A 10,401-nucleotide genomic window follows, 5' to 3' on the forward strand; every position below is an offset into this window, starting at 1 on the left:
TAGTAGTACCTCACAAAGTAGGCTAAGCAGGGTCCTGGCTGCTTTGGTTGACGACAGATATATGGTATCTCTTCTGCAAAAGCATCACATTATGTGTGCAATACAGTTCTCTGTTTACGATCTATCCACATTCAGCATGTCACAGAATGTTCGTAACACATCAGGAGAGCGTGCAATGCCATTTTGAATGCAAGGTGAGCTATGAGCTTCTTATGCCCTTATGCAGCAGTAGTGCTTAGCCAGGTGGTGGCGCTTCGCGGATGTGCGGCGAAGCGAAACGAATTTGAACTGCGCTCGGTCTATTCTGACCCACGCGACACCTAATATGGCGCTCATTTGCAAACACCGAAAGGTGGCGGAATCTTCTCGGCAGACGTGCTTGGCGTGAGCTGTTACGTCACCGATGTGACCTGCCGGAGGGCGAGCGCAAGGACAAGAGGAACTGTGATTCAAGTTTAGGACGATTGGAAGCGAAGACAGCAGTGCGGATTCAAGTACCACGAGTTTACGAGGATGTCGCACTTCCCTGACGGTTTTGCTAGATCACCCTGCATACAAAGTTGTTCCATGCACATTGCAATTGAATCAGAGAGGGCGCGTTGGTCACAATTTCATAGCTTTGCAAGTTCGCTTTTGCTCTGACTTGGCCGGCACAGAGTGGGGATCGTTAAATTCTCAGGGGCGTTCATGCAGCCACGTCGCAGATTCGCAAATGTACGTTGACTTCCCTCACCATGAAGCAGCCAGGCGAGTCACGTATTTCGCTTCGCGAGGCGAGCACTAAAGAGCGGTTCCCTGCCAGCCCCTCCACTTATGATCGTCGCCGTTGGCAGAGGAGGCTGAACGAGGAAAATGAGTTGCGTGCACTACGCTCGCGTTGGAAATACATCTTGTTGTCCTAAGGAAGGCATCGCTGATGCAAAAATATACCGCAATCACGGGATTTTGGCTACCGGGATACCGTAGCTACCATGTGAGAAAGAGGTACGAAAAATGCATGGTGACAAAAACATTTTCAGTTAATTGTATTAGATTTCTCTATTCTGTATTAATATTAAACCAGTACACAATTCAACTAGGCCATGTATCGTGACATATCCTGACAAGTTGTCTCAACTTCAACATCAGTCTGAACCTGGATTTATTTCTACCATGCACTATTTTCGCGAAGCTTTAGAGATCGCGAATAAGAGACAATGTAGTACAGAATGCTTCATTCTCTTCACGCTCTCGTGCGGCTCAGAGGCTGGCGACGGCACGCTCTGTCGTGCAACTCGACGATTCTTTGCGATTGCGGGAATTGAGCCACTAGAAATCAGCGATCTTTGCTTTCGTTTTACTTGCACCATGGGCATTGGACGACTCTGGCGCAAAGTGCTGAGGAGCAAACGCCAGCTTGCGAAGCTAAGATGTGGCGACGAATGCGCCCCAACATATGTACACGCATGTACACACACCACCACAGTCACTTACTCCCGCATGCCTTCATACAGCCATCCTGCGTATCGAAGTTGTTCCCGTTTCCATGGCAACCACCGTAGATGAATCTCTTGCAGCTTTTCGTTTCGGGATCGTAGTAAGACCTCGGGACGTATCCTTTGCATGGTCCTTTATCCGGCTTGAGGTAACAAACGGCAATGTCGCCTTGTCCTGTGTGCACACCGTCATCATAACGATGCATATTGGCATATATATTCACAATACAATTTACAAAACAACTTCATACATATTCAGCAATGATAGATAATTGCTAGTGGTACACATTTCAAAATTATGAACACAGTTTACTGCTGTTTATTCCTCTTTAGGTTCTTATCTTTCGAACCTCTGATTTACGTAATAATCTACTATGTGCTTCTACTGTTTTATGCGCCGACGGTTCCTGGTCACTTAGGACGTGCAATGGATTCCCAGAGCTAACAGCACAGGTGTTTCGTGAGAGAAAAAAGGGCCCAAGTGTATTATGTCTACGTAGTGTGATCGCTACTCTGCTACGTTGCTTACTTTCTGGAGGGGCGATCATACGAGGTGGGCTCCGATCGTCTACAGGCACGAGCTTTCTGGAGCTTACTTCATATAGGTTATGGTTCACATCAATATCGGGTGAGGCGGAGGTACAAGTCAATTCAAGAATGTAAACAAATACAAAAAGATGCAAGACCAACGTGCACACAGCATCCACTCCCAACAAGTAGCTCCAAGCTCGCTCTAAAGATTGCCTCAGATTCTGGCTCGAGACACGATCTAACCGCCCTGCGTCCCACTCCATTGCTACTCCCTTCTCTGCTTCCGTCCACATCTGTAGTGCTCATAACACCAGCTGCTTCGTGGTCTTTACAAGGGACTTAAAAGATACTAAACTCTATCTGCATACGAAAGCTTAGCGCGGTGTTTCGTCTTTCATTTTCTTTTGGCTATTCAGGTACACATAAGAGTGTCATTGAAGGATAATGTTCGAAATACTCGCTCACTCTGTAAAATAATATTGTTATGATCTCTAAAAGTATAGAATACAGAGACTCCGAGAGGTAGGTGGAAGCAAATGTCTCAGGACGAAATGTAGAACATTCTGTGCTGAACATTCTGTAGAACTGTGCTGAACAACTGTAGAACTTATTCTGTAGAACACAAAATATGGGCCCGTGTAACATTTGGCATAATGATTTCTCGTTCGCTTTCATCGTCGATTGAACATTCGCTTAGTGTATATCCAACATTCTTTCAACATATCCAACATTTAGGGAATGAAACTCCCCACTCTCCAAGACCGAAAATAAAGTTGTTGTTGTTGTTCTTTTTCTTTTTTTTTGTGCGTCGAATTTGCAATAGTGTGTTGACCGGGAACGTTCTTCGTTCTGTGTTCAGAAGCCTAACCGCGTTTCATTCGGTAAAACGACTTCGATGAGACGATTTGATGTCTTGTTTTCGCCATTGATATCATGCCGTTCGTATGCCTGCTTTAAAAGGGATTAGGCTAACCGGAGCCTGATAACAGAATACAGAATGAATAACGTAGTGCGCAGGCTCTGACACTCTGCGTAAGAACACAACAGGGTGGTGGTGAAAGACGCACAACGTGGCCTCACAGATGTGGGCAACGTCACGACTGAGGGCCTGGGGGAATGTGCCTCCTGGGCCGACTTCTAAGGAAACTGTGTCCCGACATATGTCTGAATGTGAGGAAAAGGACAGCCGGCAGCGGGAATTGAGCCCCCAGACTCGACGTGACACGGCAGCACGCTAACCACTGAGCCACGCGAGCTAGTAGGAACAACACGGGGCAAGTGATCATGCTGCAAGTAACGTCTACGCTACATTTAAGGTACTTAGAAAACACCATAGAGGATGGTACCCAAGTGAAATTTAATAGCACCTCTATTATTTCAGATGTCACATGGATTAAATAAGATGACGCGCGAATTAATTTGAAAGGCATTTGGATTAAACTGGGCGGGAAAACCTGAAGATGACAGTAGGAAATACAAAAGTCGACGAAAAAGCAGATACCACACTTGTCCCGAATGTATAAGCTAACTACGGGCAGATTTCAAGCGGTAGCCTTGCTCCAAACGGCGACGCTGGCGATGGTCAAAACGTCATGCAAACTACTTGATCATTTGACTATTTGACAGAGAAAGGTCGCTTGGTCCTTATTGTCACTCCTCAGGTACGTGAGCATATACGTCTTATGGTTCAGCCAGTCGACTCGAAAGGCAGATTTCCTGTGGCTTCCATTGCTGCTGCCGCCCAAATCACGTCGAAATCGGCGGACTCTTAACGATTATGTCACATCTTTAAGTCGTCATGCTTCCTTTATCTAGATGTTGTTCCGCCACCAGTTGTGTGACGTCAAATGTCTTACAAATGAATCATCTTTCCGAAATCATCTTCATCTTTGTGAAGCTTCTTCGTCCACTCGAGTTGGGTCTCTTATCACGAACGTTCATTATCGTACTCTATCGCTGCTTCTGATTCGTGCCTCTGATTCGATAATTGTTACCGTGTGTTCACGCGAGTCACTTTTCTGACGCTCAGGGAACGCTCCCTGGTGCCACGTGACTGGCGCTTTTCGTCTCGTCTCTACTTTCTGGTCTCTCGAGCGGAGGCATCCTGTTCTCTTGGCGCCATAAAAATCTTCAGGAGTACGCTAGAAGGACAGCTCGGAAACAGGGACGTACGGGCGAGCATGAATGTGACAGCGTTGGGCGGCGGCGCTCTGCTCCGCCGCTAAGCTTAATGGATAGAAGAACAAGGCCCGAGCTGAAACATGAGACACATAAATGGTACACACACCAAACGGCCATGTACTTTACGTATAACAGTTGAATGGGTAGTGGAGAAGGTATACGTACCGCATGAAAAAACAAAAACAAAAAAAACTCAGACACAAACGAGATGCAAGCTCAAAAACAGAAACAGCACAATAAATCACGGGCGTCGGTAAACCGACTCATGTCAGTAGGCAGTTTAAAGAGACGTAGAATTTTGACGGCAACGTTTCCGAAAAGATAAGCCAATCGCCTGATTCCTTTGGTGTAGCTGACACCAAGTGCCTGATATCTGATTGATATCTGCAAGACTGACAGGCGATAATGAGCCGGAATCGGAGGGTGTGGACAATTCTCTGGCTCCCTAATACTCAGACACCGTAGTGATCATGTTAATCTGAGATAACCTTCTGACTTGCTGCCGGCAGGAAACTGTCTCGCGTGAATCCATGGTTGGAGCAGGCAGAGAATGCACAGTGCTGTCTGGGTGAAGGCTCCAGTAGCCTTGACGACAGCCAGAACGAGCCAGAGCTTGTGAACGAGAAGAGCAAGTTGGACTAGTTCGTACGTACTAAGCAACATGGTAGCACCACAAACAGTACACGTGGGACAAGAACGACGAGAAGGGGACAAGCGAAGGCCGAAGATAAGACGTGCATCAGTCAAGCGTCTATTGCTCTATCAGAAGAAGAGCTTGCATTCCTTAAGGGTGTTGTAGGTGGCACGGGTGTTCTTTTCTTTTGTGTTTTTTTTATGTGTTAGCCTTAGGAGTGTCCAAATGGAAAAAGCTTCATGTGTGTGTCTATGTCTCCGTGTGTGAGATGGTTAAGCCTCACCGAGACAGCGGAAATTGAAGCAGTCGAATGTAATTTAGAGTAAGAGGCATGAGTAATTGACGGTAGTTAGAGGTATATGTATAGGTATATAGCCCTTATGAAAATGATTTTCTAGTTTCTATACAAGACCTATAGAGAATCTATCTATCGTGTCTAGTGTGAACCTTGTGCATAGGAAATAGATAGAAGCTGTATAGGGCTTTTAACTGGTAAACTCTATACAGTTTCTATACAGGATTCAGACTCTAGAATGTATACATTTTCTATATAGTCTCTATAGAGCTAATACTATAGCTGCCCCGAAAGATCTTATTTACGAACATGTGCTACTTGTTTTTTGCTGTACATTTGAAGAACAACTAATACATGTGATGTGTGCATGTATGAACACGGATACAAATGCTAATAGCAATATTGTGACTTATCACTTCAGACAACGTGAACATTTGCCGTTTAGTACTTTTTAATGTTGCACTTGAAGAACTGCTGCTTCTACACTGTCAGGGGAAAAGGTATAAAAAGCGTATGTATAAAAAGGTAAACGAGGGCGGAAGTAATATTTTTGTACATATTTCAACTGTCTATACCATCGTTTAAACCAAGTGTAACTCACTGATCGCAGTAGCTAATCGTATAGTACGGGGCTGGCTCATTAATTTGGTGTGGAGATTGTGCTGGTCTAGTTCGCGTAATTTGAATAATAAACACAGTCCTTAATGCAGTAATATATTAACAGTTGGAGGAAATACTTTCAGTGACTGTTATTCGCTACTGAAATAACACTCTTTGCGTGCTCCCCTCGGGTGGTGACCGAAATAAACTGTCCAAAATAAATCGTTCCGAAATAAATCGTGCTGAAATAAGCCGTGTCAATATAAATCCTAGTAATACTCCCACGGTGTTCAAAATCCCGCTACCGGCGAGAAAACCACCGCCAGCTATCCCAACACCGAGTGCCGGTCACCAATAGCCACAGGAGCGGTGATGGCCCGCACCCTGTGCCGACGGGAAAAGGAGCCGGCACGCAGGCAATAAGAATGATTTTCTAGTTTCTATACAGGACCTATACATAATCTATGTATCGTATCTAGTGTCAATTTTCTGCATAGGAAATAGATAAAAGCTGTATAGGGTTTTTAACTGCGAAACTCTATACACATTCTATACAGGATTCAGGAACTAGAATGTATACATTTTCTACACAGTCTCTATAGAGCTAATACTAGGCGCCGAAAAGGTCTTTTTTAGGGACATGTGTTAGTTGTTTTTGCTGCACATTTGAAGAACAACTAATACACGTGATTTGTGCATGTATGGGCATAGATACAAATGCTAATAGCAATATTGTGACTTATCACTTCAGGCAACATTTACCGTTTATTACCTTTTAATGTTGCACTTGACGAACTGCTGCTTCTACACTGTCAGAAGAAAAGGTATAAAAAGTGTATGTGTAAACCAGGGCGGAAGTGCCATTTTTGTACCTATTTCAACTGTCTATACCACCGTTTAAACCAAGTGTAACTCACTGATAGCATGTAGCTAATCGTATAGTACGGGGCTGGCTCCATGCATGCGCAACGTGCAGCACCACATTAATTTGGTGTGGAGATTGTGCTGGGTTAGTTCGAGTAATTTGAGTAATAAAAACAGTCCTTAATGCAGTAATATACTAACCAGTTGGAGGAAATATTTTTTGCGGCTGTTATTCGCTACCGAAATAACAATCTATGCGTGCGCTCCTCACCCGTGTGGTTGCATCGCTAGCTAAGACGGCTCCACATGTGGCCTAGCCATTTCGTTGCGTGTTTTATTAGTATGTGTTCCTCTGCAAACACGTCACAGGCGTGAGCGTGTGCAAGCGTATTTCTTCGGTTTCTTTTTCGTTCCTTTTTTTCTTTCTTTTTTTTTGCGGTTTGGAGTTTTGCGCAGTGGGTGGGATGTGGCGGTGAAATAAATGGAAAGTTCCTGGTTTTTGAAATACAGAAGAAGATTATCGAGCTACTGCCATCGGCTCCCTCTTCAAAATTATTTCGTAACCCGTTTCGTGACGCACCATCTATTGACAGTAAAGTCCACTTCATATAGTACATAAATACAGTCAGTATAGAAAAATGAGGCAACTTTGTGTCCTACATGAACACAATCTGTGTAGAAAAATGGGGCAACTTTCTATCCTATGTCTAACTACTTTGTTTTCAATGTATATATAAATGCTTTATCTATTTTCTATCCGATAGTATTCCCATTTATTCATAGAAACTCCATTCGGAGTAGATACAAGTTTTAATCTATTTCTTATGCGCTCTATTTAGGGTTTCCTATAGTAATCCTGTAGAAAATAGAATTTTTTTTTTCATAAGGGAGTGAAACTGCGCTTGTCCCCTTCTCGTCGTTCTTGTTCCACGTTTACTGTTTGGCGCGCCACCGTGCTGTTCAGAGCTTGCGCGTCTTTATTAAACTCGCTCTACCTGGGAGCCGGAGTCGTGGCGTGTGAGAGTCATCGACACCTGCGACCCACATCGAAAAGATCTAGTGTTGAATCCGCGAATTTCAGAACCGGAGTCACTACCACGGGGATGACGTCACGATGGACGTCGTGGACGTCATCCCCGTCCACGACGGGGTATTTCCGACCACCAGGATTCGACTCTCTCGACACCCGAGTCCCCCGAGTCGAATAAACGAACCCAACCAGACTGAGTTGCCGTGCGGTGGCTTATCTTAGTGGCGATAGCAATGGGTTGTGCTGTTTCTCGCAGCGTCTGTTCCCGTTACGTTTTACTTTTTGTGATGCAGATGTGACCAGAAATTTGCAGACCCGACCAGTAATTTGCGAAAATATACGCCAGTTACTCTATGGCTTACTGTTTTTGGAAGGTATTATGCCTAAGAATCGATGTAGCAGTTAATGAGATGACGGTGCCCCTGTGAGTTTTTTGGAACTACTAATTTCTAGCCAAAAACGACGCATTTGTGTCGAGTTTGTGGCAGGAAAATATATAAACATCACAGCGAACGCACAAATCACAGTAAACTACTCTTTGAACACCGTGTATTGCAAATGTCACGTTTTTATGCCATGTGTTCGCGAGTTCACGAAACCAGGACAAGAGCCACTCGTATAACATTGGGACGAAATGTATAACAGTAACTAAGCCTACGAGCTACGCATGAACTGCTCATAATGACTGAATAACTCACCTGCGCAAGTCTTCCTACATTCGTAGTACGTGTCGAAGTTATTGAGGTTTCCATAGCAACCGCCGTAGATGAACTCAATGCATTGACCTTGATGCGCGTCAAAGTAATACACTGGGAAGTGTCCGTTACAGGGCCCTTCAGCCTTGGGAAGATGACAGATTTCTGTCGCGTTACCTGCGCAGAAATACGTACTATGGTTGGAATGTATCTTTTTGTTATACATTAGTAACGGGATCTGAGACACTTGGTCCCAAGTTATGCGTGATAGATGGAAACATGACATCCGTGTGAACCCACAATTCAATAAGTTTTAGAGCAGAGGGAGTAGCTGAGGCCCTCGCTCATCTCAAAGTACATGAACACGCAAGCTATGACATGTTGAAAAATAATTCACGTTTACTCAAAACACTGACATGCAAAAGCACCATGTAATAAGCGTGATGTGACGAACCACGCTTATGAATGTCTAACAGCGTCATTTTACAACGCCATTAAGGAAAAATGAAACATGTTTTCATAATCCTACCGAATTCGAGTAATCGCATTGTAGTCTCCCCAACTACTCCATGTGACGACAAGTATCACAAAATAATTCAGATTTTGGGAACTGTGACGTAATAATTTGTTGCCTTACGTCCCGAGACAACTACATGATGATGAGCATTTATACTGAGGTCGGTCCGTGGACTAATTTTTCCCAACTGAGGGTTCTTTAACGTGCTCCGAAAGTTCAGCACACGGCACACCGTATTTAACGTCCCTCGCGGAACACGACGTGTTAAAGGAACTTGTACCCTGTCACCAATTTGCTGACGTTCTCTTCTTTGATACAACCCGCGACCCCGAGATGAGTAGGCGGACGCGTTACCAACTGATCCCCGAGGCAGGTACGACACAATGCCTCCAATATGCCACCCGTCCGGGTAATTTGTTCCGCAAGGGTTACTTTGCGTCATTTTACTAGTGTTGTCACGTCACTGGCTGCTGGAAGGGATTCAACGTAGGGCGCTGAACGCGGACTGATAAAGTGATTGTTCCGTTGCTGGGAGAGAAACTCCAGAGTTCACGGTGACGTCACCTGATCTTCGAGAGTTCGAAACTATCAACATTTCTTAGTTCTTTCGGAAATTCGTAAAGGCGCGTAGTGCACTATTGACATTGAAATCTTCAGTGCTTAATCATCCAGCGGGGTTCATAAATGATATATTATGAAAGGGAAGAAGTCGTGTATTTAAGACCGGAACTTTAACTCCCCCCCCCCCCCCAATTCGCAGAAGTGATGCTGATGGGCGTCGTGGGCCTCTAGGCGATTTTTGTACAATATAAAGAGCTAAAGAGCTAAGTTACAGGTTCGTATGCAACCAAAGGGCTAAGGCCTATTTCCATTCTGAAAACGCTATAGGAAAAATGTAGTTGGCTGTTTTTTTTTTCCTTTCTTTTTTGTCTGAGCGACACATTGCGTGTTCATGAGAGTCTATAGCTAGAATGCTGACAAATACAAGCGAAAATCCAATTGTGTGGATTTGGCAGGCACTGTTGTTCTTTAGTTGAAGTTCATCTCACCTCCGTCTGCCTGCGTGCGTGCCATACGCAACTGGTCAATGTAGCTGTATTCATATGCTACGGAAGTCTGTATCGCAACGCCTGTAGAAACAAAATGTCATCATCCTCAGGATACTTTATTAATTCCAGCGTTGAAAGCAACAACTCACATATTCCGACCAGGAACGACTGCACACTCGTCATCGTTCCTCTCTTGTGTTTCTCTGGGGTCATAAAGAGATTAAATAGTTATTTCGTAGTAAGCGCAGTACACATTTGATTCTGTCTCGTTATATGCGAAAAAAAAATCTTAAAATATGAAACACACGTGCGTAATGTCACTATTGACTGTTGCGGCAGCCCATTTCGGCCTTGCATTAAAATACTTCACCTAATCTTGGAGCTCCGCACAACTGAAAATGTACTGCGTAGGTGATTGGTGGCTTTGTGTCCGGATTGTCTTGCACGAGAACACACGAATACATATGCAGCACAGTTCATTGACTGTGTATTCAGATGTGTCAAAGCTCAAATGTGTATTAGGGTATCAT

At 44.4% G+C, this 10,401-nt stretch overlaps 1 long non-coding RNA gene across 1 annotated transcript; it reads right to left on the reverse strand.

Moving 5' to 3' along the window:
- Positions 1–8,448: 8,448 nt before the first annotated feature.
- LOC135373619 (uncharacterized) lies at positions 8,449–10,059 on the reverse strand. Its single transcript, XR_010416520.1, has 3 exons — positions 10,021–10,059; positions 9,872–9,952; positions 8,449–8,482 (listed from the first exon to the last, which is right to left on the reverse strand). It is a non-coding gene; the product is annotated as an uncharacterized LOC135373619 (long non-coding RNA).
- Between the last annotated feature and the right edge of the window lie 342 nt (positions 10,060–10,401).

Source organism: Ornithodoros turicata, unplaced genomic scaffold (assembly GCF_037126465.1).
Source record: "Ornithodoros turicata isolate Travis unplaced genomic scaffold, ASM3712646v1 Chromosome28, whole genome shotgun sequence".
Taxonomy (NCBI): Eukaryota; Metazoa; Arthropoda; class Arachnida; order Ixodida; family Argasidae; genus Ornithodoros; species Ornithodoros turicata.